Raw genomic sequence first — 18,293 nt, forward strand, 5'->3', positions numbered from 1 at the left:
TACTTTTCTTAAGAAAATATTTTTATTTTTAAATTTTAAAATCTATATTTAAAGAGGGGAAATTGCTTAAAAGTCCCTAAATCCAAACTTAACTTGTCCCTAACTACCTACACATAAAAAAACTTTCTTTTAACTCCTTAAACCTATAAAAAAGACAAAATTACCCTTATTCTCTATTTTCTTTTAATTGATCATCCGCGCTTCGAAAATGGTATCAGAGCGAATGGTTAATTTATTTCAAACACAAATTTTATTATTACTAATAACTAATTGTATGAGAAGGATAATTTTGAAAAAATTATGAATCCGAACTACGGTTCGAGAAAATTGATTTACAAGGAATATTCCAAAATTTTGGAATATAAACAAGGGCATCTAACTATTGTTAGATATCAGAAACAGAAAGGGAAACTACTGCACCCTCAGGTAAAATCTCAGGTAAACTTATGATTCAAACAAATAAGTTTCTGGAGATAGTTCCAGATTCCTCTAAGCTCTCTTCAGATCTTAGAGAAATTCAGAATACAGTACAAAATTATGGCAATATGTTATATTTTGTACCACAACGAGTTGAGAAAATCCTTGAAACCCAGGAAGAAATAATTGGAATATTAAAGGATATTCAAACAAGAATTCAGAAACTGGAACAACAACCCAGTTCCAGTAGACGAACTTCAGGAGGTTGGTTACCACCATCCTTTGGTACTGAACCTTTGTTACATCAACAAGGGAAGGCCAGAGTGGTGTCAAAACCTTTGACTGAAGAAGAAAAGATGATCAATCTAATCAAGTCTGTCTCAGAAAAGTAATTGATCTGATGACAACTTTAGAAAGGATTGGTTTAGAGAATCTACATGAGCTTGCGGAATCTTTCGCAAATCTCAAAGTAGTAGATCTAAAGACGAACACAGCAGTAGGTGAAACCCCACCTGCTATAACCCGGTCATCTTCTCAAGAGCCACCTAGGGAAATTGTGGGATCTCAAAATGTAAACATGAGAGAATCTCAATCTGATTTCCATATTGGGGGAGGATCACACCCAGCAGGGACTAGGGCAAGGAGAAATCAAATTCCTTTGCACCAAACACCCTATGGGAAAACTGTTTTAGATCATATACATCCTTACGGGGTTATGCTTAACACTGATGTATTAGACTTCAAAAACAGAGAAGATCTCATAGATGATTGGACATCTGCTATGAGAATTGCAGCAGGAACACTCGATCTTAACAAAGAAGGATTCATTAAACTGTTGGAAATGAGTCTCATGGGATCAGTGAAAATTGCTTGGGAAATGACTTCATTAGACATGAAGGAGTCAGTCCTAGCTGGTGAATCTCTTAGTGAGATTGCTGGAAAAATGGCTACCCTATTTAAAGCACATTTTATAGGGGTAGACTATTTCAACAGTCAAGATACAGAGAAGAAGAAGAAATACACTCAAGCTCTGTATAGTCTTGAACTACATGACATATGTTTGGTGGATGAATACATTATGTTATTCACTAAATATAGATGGAGTTCAGGAGTCGAAGAAGATATAGCTATGCAGCTTTTCTTCGCAAAAATGCCAAGCCCTTGGAGAGAAATGCTCATAAGAGAATACGTACCTGGTAATCCAGATACGTTGGCAAGAAGAGCCTCTTTCCTTAAAGGAAAATTGGCAGAATGGTGTCATATGGCAGCATTACAAAAGAATTACAAATGCCTAAGGGGTCTCAACAAAAGAACTCCTTTGTGTTGTAAGGAAAATGATCTTCCAACTATTATTGGAAGTAAACCACAGAAGCATAAAAGGAAAAGTTTTAGAACTCGTCCTTATGCACGAAGTGGAAGAAGTTCCTGGAAACAAAGAACTGTATGGTCTAGACAGAAAGCCAGATCTTATAAATCTGGACAAAGAAGCGGACCATCGAGGAGTAGGATATCATCCCAAGCATCGAGTACATCTCGAAGCACAGGAAGAACACCTACCAAGAAAACTTTCAGAAGAGCTCATACTCGGGCCAATGAAAGTTTCAAAGACTGTAATTGCTGGACATGTGGAGCAAGAGGTCATATCTCGACCAACTGTCCAGAAAATGAAAAAAGAGGTATTAAACACTTTGATCCTACCCCGAATATTGAAGAAGCAGTTTATTACCAAGATCTTATTCAAGTATACCGATTTGAGGACATCGCCTCAGATGAAAGTATATATGAAGAAGAAGAAGTTTTAAGTCAGGAAGAATCTGATGGAACAGAATCGGAATCTGACTAGACGAGGTGTTTCGACACGAAACACATGAAGATCTGTCTGGATTTTTCAGTCAGACAACAATATCTCATAACATGGTCCAAAGAATCATGAGAGAAAATCCGAGTCTACAGAGATATCAAGGTATCTCTGCAGGACAAGTAGAAAAGTTCTTAGGAAGTCTTGGCCTAAGAAACAGAAAGCATCATCTAATCTATAAAGTTTCTAGAAGGGAAATGACAATCCCGTTGGAACTTACAAGAAATAGAATGAAGATGCAGTTAATTTCTTCCGAAGAAATTATGTCCTGGATTCATATCGGAGCAATCCAAATTATGATAAAGGCTACTTTCAAAGAAGGGATAGAATCACCGATTGATATCGCTATATGCGATAAAAGAATGGGGAATCTACAAGATTCGGTACTGGGAACAATCTCAGGAAATCTTTGTGCAGGAAAAATTGTAGGAGTAATTTATCCAAGGATAGCCTACAACCTGGCAGATCGAGATTTCAGCCGAGCCTTGACATTGCATCAAAACTTCAAGGAAAAAAGGTTGATGAAAGAAGGTAATAGGCCATATTCTATTACCTATCAAATTTCATATGCTCTATATAATACACATCATTCTGAATTGTTTACTAGAAATGAGTTTATAGAATTCCCTGAGATATTCAGAAAAGTTGCTCAGGCAATTTATCCAGAAAGAATCGAGTTTCCTTTAATACAGGAAACAGATATCCAGATCCAAGACAAACCGATTCTACAAAGGAATCAAAGTCTTAGATTGGAATCAAGAAGACTATCTTTTCAAGGAGATAGAATTACAAGCTATAGATGGGATAAAAATCCTATCATAGAAACCCAACAGGAGTTGAAAAGTTTTTCTACAATAGGAAAGCTTAGATGCCCAGAAGGGTGGAAGGAGGTAGAAATAGTATTTGACATTACAAAACAAAGGAATCAATTACCTTTTAATTCAATATACTATTTGGAACAGCCTATTATAGGAACTTACCAAGAAATGATTAATATTGGAGAATTGGAAGTCCATATTCAAGGAATTCCAGGGAAAGAATTAGATCGACTGATTCTTGGATTAGAGTTTCTCGAGGAACACAAACCTTGGAAACGTCTAGAGCATGGAATGAAGTTTATGGCAGAGGATAAAATGTGGAAAATCCAATGACCACAAGTCCATTTTCTATATACATTCCGATAAGAATGTTATATGAACAATATAAGGCAGAATATTTTGCTGCTTATATTGATTCAGGGGCTGGAATCTGCATAGCAAAAAGAGGAATTTTTCCAAATAATTTGGAAGAAGAGTTACCAAAGATTGCTGGCAGAGATTTTTCCAGAAGAATCTTAATCTTATGTAAAGGGATTAAGATGGCGGTGCGGGACAAACACCTTGGTATAAGGTAAAGACACCACCAATTTATTTTCATGATACATGAGCTGATATATTGTTAGGAAATAATTTCCTACAAATGTTCAAGTCCTATACCCAAGAAAATGAGACTAAAAGATTAGTGTTCACAACACCCTGTGATCACAAAATCATAGTCCAGAGACTACGAGAGGCATTTTATAGGAAATTGTCGAACCAGTTTCGCAGCAAGCGTGGTGATTCAGGAAAACTTCTGAACCCAAAAATGAAGGATTCAAGACGGTTTGGAGAAACAATGCTCCAGTTAAGAGCAGATCAAGTACTCCAACCAGAAGATATAGAATGCCTTAAGATAACTCTGCAAACAAATGAAGTAGAGTTCGAATCTAAGGTATCATTGGAAGATGTCAGGAAAAAGATCAAAGAAAATTACAATGAAGATCCCTTGGCATGGTGGGACAGAAATCAACTCAAAGCTTGCCTTAAGATTAAGGAAGGCAAAAAGTATGAATTTGTCCGTTGCAAACCCATCCCAATGAACATCATTGATCAAAGGGATATGCAGATTATAATCAAGGAACATTTGGACCTTAGTTTGATCAAAGCAGGTATGTCACCATATAGTATTCCAGGTTTTCTGGTAAAAAATCATGGTGAAATTAAACGAGGAAAACCCAGATTAGTTATTAATTATCAAGAAACTAATAAGATTCTGGAGTTTGATGGGTATTTTATACCAAGCAGAGAACATCTAATTAGTTGCATACGCAATGCCAAGATATTCTCTAAATTTGATTGTAAGCCGGATTTTATCAAATTCGGATGGAGGAAGGAAGCAAGACATTCACAGCTTTCTCCACACCTCAGGGACATTATATTTGGGAAGTGTTACCAATGGGATTGGCTAATTCACCCCAAATATTTCAAAGGAAAATGGATAATCTTTTCAAAGAATATTTTAAGTTTATGTTTGTTTATATTGATGATGTTTTAATAGCATCTAAAGATATGAATGAACATGTCAAGCATTTGGAGATTTTCTCTAATGTTTGCAAGAAAGAAGGACTGGTTTTATCTGAAAAGAAAGCAGTCATTGCTACAAGAAAGATTGAATTCCTTGGAATTGAAATCGATGAGTCAGGAATAATTCTGCAAGACCACATAGTCGAAAAAGTGCAGAGTATTCCAGAAAGTCTCAAAGACAAGAAACAACTTCAAAGTTTTTTAGGAGTTGTTAATTTTGCTGGGATGTTTATCAAAAACCTAGCAAAATACAGGAAGGTGTTCAGTCCATTATTGAAAAAAGATGCAAGGTTTATATGGACAAAAGAACACACAGAAGGACTTATCCATTTAAAGGAAGTTTGTAAAAATCTTCCAAAAATGGTTATTCCTCAAGACGAAGATGTCAGAGTATTCTTAAAGATTTCACCTTTCAGAGGAGTTGTCAGATTTGGCAAGAAAGGAAAATTATCTCCACGATATATTGGGCCTTATGAGATTCTCGAGAAGATAGGAGATCGTGCCTATCGACTAGCCTTACCGCCTTCATTATCAGGAATACATGATGTCTTTCATGTATCGTTACTAAGAAAGTATCTTCCTGATGCTTCACATGCTATTCAACCAGACGAGGCCGAACTGGATGAGACGTTGAGCTATATTGAAAAACCGATTCAGATTATCGATCGTAAAGAAAAGCAACTCAGAACGAAGATGATTCCACTTGTGAAAGTACAATGGACTCGTCATGGTGTAGAAGAAGCAACCTGGGAGACTGAATCAGATATGAGACAAGAATTCCCAGAGTTGTTTCGATGATGTAAATTTTTATACAGTTCTGTATATATACTCCTTGTTGATACGAATAAAATACCTGTGATTTCGAGGACGAAATCGTATCTTAGGAGGGGAGAAATGTAATGCCCAAGATTTTATATCATGTTAATCTGAGATTATCGATTAGTAGTGGACACGATTATAACCCGGACCATTTTGAGATTAATTTGAGAAGACTAAATTGTTGGGCGAAGATGGCGCGCCCGGGCGGAAGTTTTTAACCGCCCGAGCGCGAGTGCCTAGTGGAAGAGGGCCGAGAGTTACTCGCCCGGGCGGAAGTTTGTGCTCGCCCGAGCGAGACTGCTTGAATTTTCGAGGGCCGAGAGTTACTCGCCCGGGCGGAAACTTATGTCCGCCCGAGCGAGAGACGTGTTCGGTGAAAGAATGGGCCACGTCGTGTAATGCATGCAAGGTATATATATATATGTATATCTTTGCTTCAGAAACGAGAAAATGAAAGGAAATCGAGAAATCAAAGCCAACCTCGTATTTTGATCTTAAATTGAGATTTTGCGAAAATCCGTCCGTCCAAATTTAAATCCGACTTCGGTACCGAGTTCCTATCGACGTAGGCTACAACTGAACGTAAGTTTTACTACGTTTTGACATGTTTTGAAATTATGATGTTGTTAGAAATGAATACACGTCATATATGTGGTTCTTGACATGTTAGACAGCGTAGAATTGAAGTCAGATTAAGAAACGGACTGAATATGGAATTGTTATGAATTTCAGAATGAAATTGACTAGAGTTGACATCAGATTTGGATGGTGGTTGATTGTAAACGTTTGGAATTGATATAGACTGATATAGTATTATCAGTATCGCAAGATTGTACTGTTATACTGTCAGAAATTGATAGAACAGAAATGTTGTGATTTGATTAGATTATTGATACAGAATATTGATATTGTCATTGCCAGATTGAACAGTGACAGACTTTGAATCAAGACTTCGACTGTATCAGAGCGACAACAAGAAAGGTATAAATAAATGTTGAGTTGGAATTGCACAATTCAAGTGAGGTTTGACTTGAGTTTCCCTAAATCACATACTTTACTTTATTGCATTGATATTTGCAGATTATCAGATTGATATGTTAATCAGATTGATATGTTAATCTATTGACTTAGAACAGGGTCAGAGTCCGAGTCTAGGGCAGATCAGCCTAGCTAGGGCAGAACTGCCGAGTCTTTCTCAGAACCGATAAGACTCTAGACTTACGGTGTATCGAAGAGCCTTAGATGTAGATCGACGTCTATCTCAGACACTCGATACAGAATACCAAAGTCTAATTTAGATTGGGATCCCTAGATTTGAGATAAGATAAGATTAGATCACGAGTCATTGATTCATGTAGTCAGATTAGATACATGCTTCGATGTTTGTTTATGCTTTTATATATGTTTTATATGATTGCATTTAATACATTGTTTATACTGGGATATTTATATCTCACCGGAGTTATCCGGCTGTTGTCTTGTTTGTATGTGTGCATGACAACAGGTGGGACAGGTACAGGGTCACAGAGATGAAGACAGACTGAGATTAGAGTGGTGATACCGGACTTGGACTAGAGCTAGGGTTTGAACACTTGATAGTAGTTGTTGAACCTGAGTATGTATGATTGTATATTTTATCAGATTTATACTTTTATACTGATATGTATAGGAGTTTGATTCCATTACCTTCCGCATTTTTAAAAAAAATTTTAGACCCTGTTCATTATAATTGATTAATTAGTCCCAATCACGATTAACGAAGATGATTAGCGTCCGGGTCCCCACAACATGTGGTATCAGAGCGATAGATCCTTTAGATTGAGATAGAAGAGGCTAGTGAGCGGGGTAGACTGAGGTTTTCTTTCCTGCTTTTGAATGCTAGCATGTCTTCCTGCTTTATTACATGTTACTTGTTTATCTGATTGATATAGTAATATGTTTTATTGAAATTGGATCAGTACTGATTCTAGATCAGCAGTAAGATGATCAGAGAAGGATTGAAACAGAATTGTTGTACTTGTTACTAATCTATTTGATTATTAGTTATGCCTCCGAGACGAGTACCAGAACAGGGAAGTACATCAAATACTCCAATGGATGTCACAACGACTCCAATGGAAACGTTATTGAAACGTTTTCAGTCATTTCATCCACCAACCTTGAAAGGCACAGAGAACGCTGTGGAATGTGAGAGTTGGCTTGATGATATAGAGATGCTGTTCGAATCCTTGGAGTATACAGATGAGAAGAAAGTGAAATTGATTGGACATCAGCTGCACGATGTTGCTAAGGACTGGTGGATCACGAGAAAGAGAGCCATGGAGCATAGAGGTACGAATATTACCTGGAATATATTCAGAACTGAATTTTATCAACGATTCTTTCCAGTGTCGTACCGGAAGGACAAGGGGCCGGAGTTTGCCAACCTCAAGCAAGGACAGTTGAACATAGAGGAGTACGTGTCAAAGTTCTCCTCCTTGCTGAAATTTGCTCCACATGTGGCTGACAGTGAAGAAGCTACTGCTGACCAGTTCATTAATGGCCTGAACCCCGACATTTTCACATTGGTGAACACAGGGCGACCGGATAATTTTACTGATGCCCTGAACAGAGCTAAGGGAGCAGAAGCCGGTCTGATGAGACAGAAAGGTGCTTCATTCGTGCCTCCAGCACCGAGACCACAACAACCACCTCCCAGATTTGAGAGTGGCAGCAGTAGTGGAGGAAAGAAAGAATTTCTGAAAGCCAGGGGAAAGCAATTCAAGAAATCGGGGAGTAGTTCTTCCAGCTCCGGTGGTTCCAGACTGAGCCAGAGTTACACTGGAGTTTATTGCAAGACTTGCGGAGGAAGACATGCTACTGAGCAATGCCAGGGAGTGACTGGTAGTTGCAATGTCTGTAAACAGCCGGGACACTTTGCTAAAGTGTGTCCCCAGAGAGGTTCCCAAAGAGCACAGGGGGCCGAGTCATCGGGATCAGCAGCACAGACTGAGAGACGATCCGCTGCTGTCCATACATTTCAGCCAGCGCCAGCTCAGTCACAGCAGAGGCCAGGAGGAAGCCAGACAGTTGGTCAGCCTCCTAGACAGCAGGCCAGAGTCTTCGCTTTGACAGAGGAGCAGGCCCAGGAAGCACCAGATGACGTTGTGGCAGGTAACTGTTCTTTATGTGGTTATCCTGCTTACGTATTAATTGATACCGGTGCTTCACACACATTTATTTCTGAACGATTTGCATTGAGTCATGCATTGCCTGTAGAGTCTTTAGCTACTGTAGTGTCTGTATCTTCGCCTTTGGGGATAGGGTTGATATCCGTAAATTCTGTTAAGCGTTGTGTACTACAGTATGACGGGCATAAGATTGAGTTAGATTGCATTGTACTTGGGTTGTCTGACTTTGACTGTATTATCGGTATTGATATGCTAACCAAGTACAGAGCGATTGTTGATTGTTTCCACAAGATAGTGAGATTCAGACCAGATATGGTTGAAGAGTGGAAATTTTACGGTAAGGGTTCTAGATCGAGAATTCCTTTAGTATCCGTATTATCTATGACTCGATTGTTACAGAAAGGAGCAGAAGGGTTCCTTGTATATTCAGTAGATTTACTGAAGTCGAGTCCAGCATTGGCAGATCTGCCAGTGGTACGTGAGTTTGCTGACGTCTTCCCAGATGAGATCCCGGGATTACCTCCAGTTAGAGAGATAGACTTCAGCATTGAACTGATGCCAGGTACAGTACCGATTTCTAGAGCTCCGTACAGAATGGCACCAGTTGAATTGAAAGAATTAAAAGATCAGCTGGAAGATTTACTGGCCAAGGGGTACATTAGACCCAGTGTGTCTCCTTGGGGTGCGCCAGTATTATTTGTAAGAAAGAAAGATGGTTCGATGAGACTCTGCATAGACTATCGGCAACTGAATAAGGCAACGATAAAGAATAAATATCCTTTGCCTCGTATTGATGATTTATTCGATCAGTTGCAGGGTTCTTCAGTATATTCCAAGATTGATTTAAGATCGGGATATCATCAGCTGAGAGTCAGAGATTCTGATATCTCAAAGACGGCATTTAGAACCAGGTATGGACACTATGAATTTATTGTCATGCCGTTTGGTCTGACGAATGCTCCAGCTGTATTCATGGGATTGATGAACCGTGTATTCCAGAAATATCTCGATGAATTTGTGATTATTTTCATCGATGATATCTTGATTTATTCAAAGAATATGAGTGAGCATGCTGAGCATCTAAGAACTGTGTTGCGAATTTTAAGAGCTGAGAAATTATATGCTAAACTGTCGAAGTGTGAGTTTTGGCTAAGACAAGTAGTATTTCTGGGTCATATTATATCCGGATATGGTATATCAGTTGATCCCAGTAAAGTAGAAGCCGTGATTTCTTGGCCAAGACCGACGTCAGTACCTGAAATTCGCAGTTTTATGGGTTTAGCAGGATATTACCGTCGTTTTATTAAAGATTTCTCGAGCATAGCTAAACCAATTACTCAGCTAACTCAAAAGAATGCTCCATTTGTTTGGTCTGAAGAATGTGAGACCAGTTTTCTGGAGTTGAAGAAGAGGTTGACCAGTGCACCGGTGTTGACTATTCCATCCGGTACTGGTGATTTTGTGGTTTATTGCGACGCTTCTCACAGAGGGTTGGGATGTGTGCTGATGCAACGAGGGCATGTTATTGCCTATGCCTCAAGACAGCTTAAACCACATGAGACTCGTTATCCAATTCACGATTTAGAATTGGCAGCCATTGTCTTTGCATTAAAGATATGGCGACACTACCTTTATGGTGAAAAGTTTGAGATATATTCTGATCATAAAAGTTTGAAATATCTGTTTTCACAATCTGAATTGAATATGAGACAGCGAAGATGGCTAGATTTGCTTAAAGATTTTGATTGTGAAATCAAATACTATCCAGGGAAATCTAATGCAGCAGCTGATGCACTAAGTCGAAAGGTATGTTCTTTATCCTTGTCGACGATTGGTGTTTCAAATTTAATAGAGGACTGCTGTTTGTCTGGATTAGAATTTGAAACAGATTATAGACCGTTAAGACTTTATACGGTGCAAGTAGAACCCGAGCTGATACTGAAGGTAAAGGCAGCTCAGAAAGTGGATCAGAATATACAGAAATCAGTATCGATGGTCAGAGCAGGACATCGATCAGAGTATCAGGTATGTGATAACGTCTTGTATGTCAATAATCGTCTAGTTGTGCCAAATGTTTCAGATTTGAGACGACGGATATTGTCAGAAGCGCACAACAGTCGATTTAGTATTCATCCTGGTGGCAGAAAGATGTATAACGATTTAAAAAGACAGTTCTGGTGGAAACAAATGAAGACTGACATTGCCGAATTTGTTTCCAGATGTCTGAATTGCCAGCAGGTGAAGGCAGAAAGAAAGAAACCAGGAGGTTTATTACAGAGTTTGTCCATTCCCGAATGGAAATGGGATCACATTTCCATGGACTTTGTGACGCAATTGCCGCGTTCCTCCAAAGGTTGTGATGCGATTTGGGTCGTAATTGACAGATTGACCAAATCCGCATGTTTTATGCCGTACAAGATGACGTACAGATTTGACCAGATGGCAGAGATCTATGTCAGAGAAGTGGTCAGATTGCATGGAGTGCCGAAGTCGATTGTATCAGATCGCGATCCTCGATTTACTTCGCACTTCTGGCAGAGTTTGCAGCAGGCTCTCGGTACGAAGTTACATCTGAGTACCGCATATCATCCACAGACCGACGGGCAGTCAGAGCGGACTATCCAGACACTGGAAGATATGCTGAGAGCGGTGGTGCTAGATTTTAGCACTACTTGGCAAGATGCATTGCCTCTTTGTGAGTTTTCGTACAACAACAGCTATCAGACGAGCATTGAGATGGCACCATTTGAAGCGTTGTACGGAAAGAAGTGTAGATCCCCTCTTTATTGGGATGATATCTCTGAAGTTCCTGAGATTGGACCAGATATGATCAGAGATATGACCGAAAAAGTGAAGCTAATTCAAAAGAAGATGAAGGCAGCACAAGACAGACAGGCCAAGTATGACAATGTGCGACGTAGACCATTGGTATTTGAGGTTGGAGATAGAGTATTCTTAAAGATTTCACCTTTCAGAGGAGTTGTCAGATTTGGCAAGAAAGGAAAATTATCTCCACGATATATTGGGCCTTATGAGATTCTCGAGAAGATAGGAGATCGTGCCTATCGACTAGCCTTACCGCCTTCATTATCAGGAATACATGATGTCTTTCATGTATCGTTACTAAGAAAGTATCTTCCTGATGCTTCACATGCTATTCAACCAGACGAGGCCGAACTGGATGAGACGTTGAGCTATATTGAAAAACCGATTCAGATTATCGATCGTAAAGAAAAGCAACTCAGAACGAAGATGATTCCACTTGTGAAAGTACAATGGACTCGTCATGGTGTAGAAGAAGCAACCTGGGAGACTGAATCAGATATGAGACAAGAATTCCCAGAGTTGTTTCGATGATGTAAATTTTTATACAGTTCTGTATATATACTCCTTGTTGATACGAATAAAATACCTGTGATTTCGAGGACGAAATCGTATCTTAGGAGGGGAGAAATGTAATGCCCAAGATTTTATATCATGTTAATCTGAGATTACCGATTAGTAGTGGACACGATTATAACCCGGACCATTTTGAGATTAATTTGAGAAGACTAAATTGTTGGGCGAAGATGGCGCGCCCGGGCGGAAGTTTGTGCTCGCCCGAGCGAGACTGCTTGAATTTTCGAGGGCCGAGAGTTACTCGCCTGGGCGGAAACTTATGTCCGCCCGAGCGAGAGACGTGTTCGGTGAAAGAATGGGCCACGTCGTGTAATGCATGCAAGGTATATATATATATATATATGTATATCTTTGCTTCAGAAACGAGAAAATGAAAGGAAATCGAGAAATCAAAGCCAACCTCGTATTTTGATCTTAAATTGAGATTTTGCGAAAATCCGTCCGTCCAAATTTAAATCCGACTTCGGTACCGAGTTCCTATCGACGTAGGCTACAACTGGACCTAAGTTTTACTACGTTTTGACATGTTTTGAAATTATGATGTTGTTAGAAATGAATACACGTCATATATGTGGTTCTTGACATGTTAGACAGCGTAGAATTGAAGTCAGATTAAGAAACGGACTGAATATGGAATTGTTATGAATTTCAGAATGAAATTGACTAGAGTTGACATCAGATTTGGATGGTGGTTGATTGTAAACGTTTGGAATTGATATAGACTGATATAGTATTATCAGTATCGCAAGATTGTACTGTTATACTGTCAGAAATTGATAGAACAGAAATGTTGTGATTTGATTAGATTATTGATACAGAATATTGATATTGTCATTGCCAGATTGAACAGTGACATACTTTGAATCAAGACTTCGACTGTATCAGAGCGACATCAAGAAAGGTATAAATAAATGTTGAGTTGGGATTACACAACTCAAGTGAGGTTTGACTTGAGTTTCCCTAAATCACATACTTTACTTTATTGCATTGATATTTGCAGATTATCAGATTGATATGTTAATCAGATTGATATGTTAATCTATTGACTTAGAACAGGGTCAGAGTCCGAGTCTAGGGCAGATCAGCCTAGCTAGGGCAGAACCGCCGAGTCTTTCTCAGAACCGATAAGACTCTAGACTTACGGTGTATCGAAGAGCCTTAGATGTAGATCGACGTCTATCTCAGACACTCTATACAGAATAACAAAGTCTAATTTAGATTGGGATCCCTAGATTTGAGATAAGATAAGATTAGATCACGAGTCATTGATTCATGTAGTCAGATTAGATACATGCTTCGATGTTTGTTTATGCTTTTATATATGTTTTATATGATTGCATTTAATACATTGTTTATACTGGGATATTTATATCTCACCGGAGTTATCCGGCTGTTGTCTTGTTTGTATGTGTGCATGACAACAGGTGGGACAGGTACAGGGTCACAGAGATGAAGACAGACTGAGATTAGAGTGGTGATACCGGACTTGGACTAGAGCTAGGGTTTGAACACTTGATAGTAGTTGTTGAACCTGAGTATGTATGATTGTATATTTTATCAGATTTATACTTTTATACTGATATGTATAGGAGTTTGATTCCATTACCTTCCGCATTTTAAAAAAAAATTTTAGACCCTGTTCATTATAATTGATTAATTAGTCCCAATCACGATTAACGAAGATGATTAGCGTCCGGGTCCCCACAGTATATATTAAAAAAATTCAAATTTTCCAATATTACCGTACAATATGCATAAAAAATTAGTAACATGGACATACCGAAATTGATATTTTTGCCGCCAAGTTGAATTGACATGATAAAGGATGCATTTATCGGTAATCACTTTGTATCAGAGATTTCCATAAATAAAAGGAACTCATTCCATCATGAATCCTACTCGATCGGATTTATTGGTAATGAGTCATTTTCCACTAACCAACACTCAATGGGAAACTTTATTCCTCATTCTTCTCCATGCACACTAGAAATTTGATAATAAATTGAATAAAATACTATATATCTCCCCAAAACCCCATAATTATCATAATATGAAACGAATATAATTCAAATTTTATGTGCCATTTAGAATTCATAACTTTTTTCCCACGAAGTTATAATGTATGACAAATGAAACATCCAGACAGGAAAACGTGTTTTCATATGCGGATAAGTCCTCCGTAACATTGTTGATGCTCACTACAAAGCATGTCTTTATGCTGGCATCAACATTAGTAGTATCAATGGTGAAGTTATGCCTGCCGAGGTATAAACATTACAACATATTACATAAACCACCCTATCCCTACATTTAGTACCTCATAAAGTTTATCCATACTTTTTTCCTCCATTGCTCATTGAGAATTGGTGTTGGAATTTCTGCAGGCAACCAAATATGGGTCGCTCGTTACATTCTTGAGGTATTTAAGCTTCGGCAAAAATACTACAATTTTAATTCATTTCCAGAACGATGCTCATACTCATCCTACATTTTAGTACAAATCTTGATGTCAGCATTCTTCCTATCTCAACAGAGAATTACTGAGATTGCCGGGGTCGTACTCTCTTTAGATCCGAAACCCATACATTTTTTACCTCTGTAATATGCATTACGTGTTCTTTTATGGTCATTTTCGCGGCGTTATTAGCTGCGGAGAGTCGAAGATAGTGGAGAAGTTGCCCTCCTCTTAGTTTGAACATGTAATAATATACTTTTGCATTGTGATAGGGAGACTGGAATGGAGCTGGTGTGGTGCCCACACGAACTATAGGTCCGAATGAACCATCCATTTAGACTACAGTGTTCAGTTTCATTAACTCCTTCCACCAACACTAACCACATGACGACTAACGTACAAAGATCACTCAACCCCCCCCCTCTATATATATATATATATATACTAGAAAAGTGCACGTGCGTTGCACGTGAACAACTAAATTGTTGGAAATATAAGTACTAAATTTTTATAATATTTAAATGAATTAAAATGTGGTTAATAGCATTTATTAAATGAAACAAACCAAGCCACAAAATCAAAAATCATCACCATAAATGGTATATGAATCGGAGAATTATCATATCCACATGACACACTTTTCAATATACGTCTTCGTTGATTTTGATATCTCAACAACTCTTTGTCGTAGTGTTATAATATACATATAAAAATTTTGACAAGTATATGATCATCTTTAACATCTATTATGTTATTTAAAATCCTCATCTAGGATCTGACATGCTCGTAGTTTACTTCTCTTTCAGGACGTTTTTTCGGTTTTCTACATTGTTTTTATCCAGTATTCCTATTTTCCAACTATTTTTTTTATTGTTGAATGATTTTTCAGTTTTTCACAATCATCAACTATAACTCATAAGAATAGATGTTGTTTTTAGTCGTGATTAGTTTTTACTTGTGACTAAAAGTACGTATAACATATATATTCTTCAACAACATAACCAATGAATGGTGTTGTAATTTATTAAAACATCATGATATTTGTAATATCATTTTTATATATTTATTATCAATATTATCAACATATAGCTATAAGTTTAATAAATTTTTAACAATTACTTCTCAATCAGTGTGAGAAAAAAACTTGAAAATCTTTTCAAATGACTATATCTTAGAACTGTGTCATCGTTTAATTTGACACAATTCAGGAAAGTCATTTCGTTCGTCATTTTTTAGAAGATTTGGAATAATGATTGCGTGCATCATATCACGGGGATGAATAGTTTCAATCACTATTCGGCTAAGTAAATTTATTTAGCGAGTAGTTGTCTATGTTACCATCATATATCTCATAAATTAGTTTGTTAGCCACTTTAACTAAAAAATAGACAAAAACAACTTCTTAGTCACCTCGAAATCTATCGAGATAATATTGGAAGAAATAAAGTGCAACCGACTCAATGTCTCAATTTACTAAAAATGCATAAAATTGATCTATTGTGTCCACAAAGCTTTAGAATTGTTCTCATACCATTAAAAATAGAATGAGAATTATACACAATTTTTTTTTCATGTATTTCTTTTTCTGAATGAAGAAATTTTTTTTGTTTATTCTTTGAGAAATATTGATATTTTATATGGCATCAATATTTTGCAAACCATGAAGTGGCAACATAACCACTATATAACCCTTTAAGGTTTACACATACAACTTTCCAATTTCTTCTTCATTGTGCTGCGTTGAAATTTAAATATGAATAATTCTTGATCTTAATATTTTGCTTTAAATACGCCTTCAAATATATATGTATATGTTTCATGTCACTTAGTTGGACCTAATTTCAAATATCTAAAAAAATGTGTTTCAATTATATCATAAAGAAATAAGGACATAGTAATACGCAACATTATTTTTTTTAACATGTTTTTTCATCCATTATGTTTGTCATAAATTTTTTGTTCAAAATTTGATTCTACATGTATGAAAAAGCAATAAATTATATAATTTTCAGAAATTATATATTAACCTCTTCGTAGAACAAAAGACCCAAAATATGTGGCTTTGATTGATGTACTCTCATACATATTTTCGTATAAAAAAAGACAAATAATAGAAATTCAGAAAAATCAATTGGCGCCAACAACACTAAACAAAATGAATTTAAAAAATTCATGACACAAACAGCCTCCATAAAAAAATGATAACTCAAAGTTCAAAAATAATTTATTTAGTACAATAACAAAGAAATTGAAGTATATACGAGCAACAAAAACCATAAATCACTCTCAAATTAAATACTAACTCATATTATTCGAATTTTTTATAAATTTTTCAATAATTTTTTCAAATAAAGAGAAGACGCCTTGCTTTATTAACGTTATGATTTCATAAATATTTTACTTTTTTAAAAAACACAAAAAGGAAAAAATGGTGTATCAAAATCATCATGAAAAATCCTTTAATAAAACCTTAAGAAATAAAAATATAATACGAAGTCACACAATTTTCCTTAAATCAAAGAAAAATATTAGACCGTTGACAAGATATATCTGACGACGACAAAACATACGTTAACTTGTGATACAATTTAAATTTAGATTCATGGATAATCATTTAATTAGAACAAAATCATATGCCAAAAATCTACTTGATATTATCTCTTCTATCAATTTATCAGTGTTTGTTGTCCACCAGAGGACTCATAGATGCACCAATTTTTTTAGTCCACCTATTAATTTCACAATAAATAATACTACAAAAATAATATAATCAAACACATAAAAACTCAAATTCAAATATCTTCAATCAATTTAAATAAAAAAATTTGAATAGAGAATATAATAATGTTGTAATAAATTTTGAATACTGATTTATAGACAGAAGTCTGGAAATACATTTGTCTCAATAAATAAAAAAATATTATCTCTTTATATTCTGAAATATAAGCTAAAAACGAAAAAACATTTCATAATTTTTAATATTTTCTAAGTCGCTTCAAACTAAGTGATGTAAGCAAACTAACATACATTATGTGTTTAAGAATTAACAAAATATCTCAAGGAAAATTTTTAAAAATAATCATTTTTGTAGGACATATGGTTTTGTTTTATATTTTCTTTCGGTGAACAAACAAATCACATAAGGAATCCAAACACAACATGATCAATACAAACGACATATAACACCAAAACATGTAATGCTATGTTAAAAAACTCATCTCATTGCAATAACACAAAATAATCAAATGAAGCATATTATTTAGTAATATTTATTTAGCAGCATATATAAAAAATTGACTAAATAGCTTAAAAACAGTGTTTGGAATAACTTACATACAAACATTTCTCTCAATCATGTATTTCTATTGACACATAAAGAGTTTGAAAATATCTTTATTATAAATGAGAGAAAGAAGTTTTATATAACCTTAATATTTACAATAATTTATTTTTATTCAATCCGACTCATCTCTCTTCGTCTGCCTATTATTACCTATCATCAATATGGTAGATATTTTTCATGAATTTGACGGAAATGTATAAATTTAATAATTAAAATTAAATTTAAAAGTAAATTAAAACAATAATTAGTTTGATTGAGTTAAGTACACTATTAATGATATTATTAAACTAACATAAAAATGGCTTAAATAACATCACGAACATGACAACGTTGAAATGTGGCAGGAGCATTACAAAGACCAAACGGCATGCGGCGAAAAGCGAAAGTTCCATAAGAACAAGTGAAAGTGGTTTTCTCTTGGTCCTCAGGTGCAATGGTGATTTGATTATAC

The 18,293-nt window shown here is 36.2% G+C and overlaps 1 long non-coding RNA gene across 1 annotated transcript; it reads left to right on the top strand.

Annotated features, from left to right (window-relative positions):
- Positions 1 to 14,250: 14,250 nt before the first annotated feature.
- LOC140804188 (uncharacterized) lies at positions 14,251 to 14,899 on the top strand. The gene is made up of 3 exons (XR_012112105.1): positions 14,251 to 14,309; positions 14,429 to 14,463; positions 14,578 to 14,899. It is a non-coding gene; the product is annotated as an uncharacterized lncRNA (long non-coding RNA).
- The last annotated feature ends 3,394 nt before the right edge of the window (positions 14,900 to 18,293 follow it).

Source organism: Primulina eburnea, chromosome 11 (genome assembly GCF_022965805.1).
Source record: "Primulina eburnea isolate SZY01 chromosome 11, ASM2296580v1, whole genome shotgun sequence".
NCBI classification, from domain to species: domain Eukaryota; kingdom Viridiplantae; phylum Streptophyta; class Magnoliopsida; order Lamiales; family Gesneriaceae; genus Primulina; species Primulina eburnea.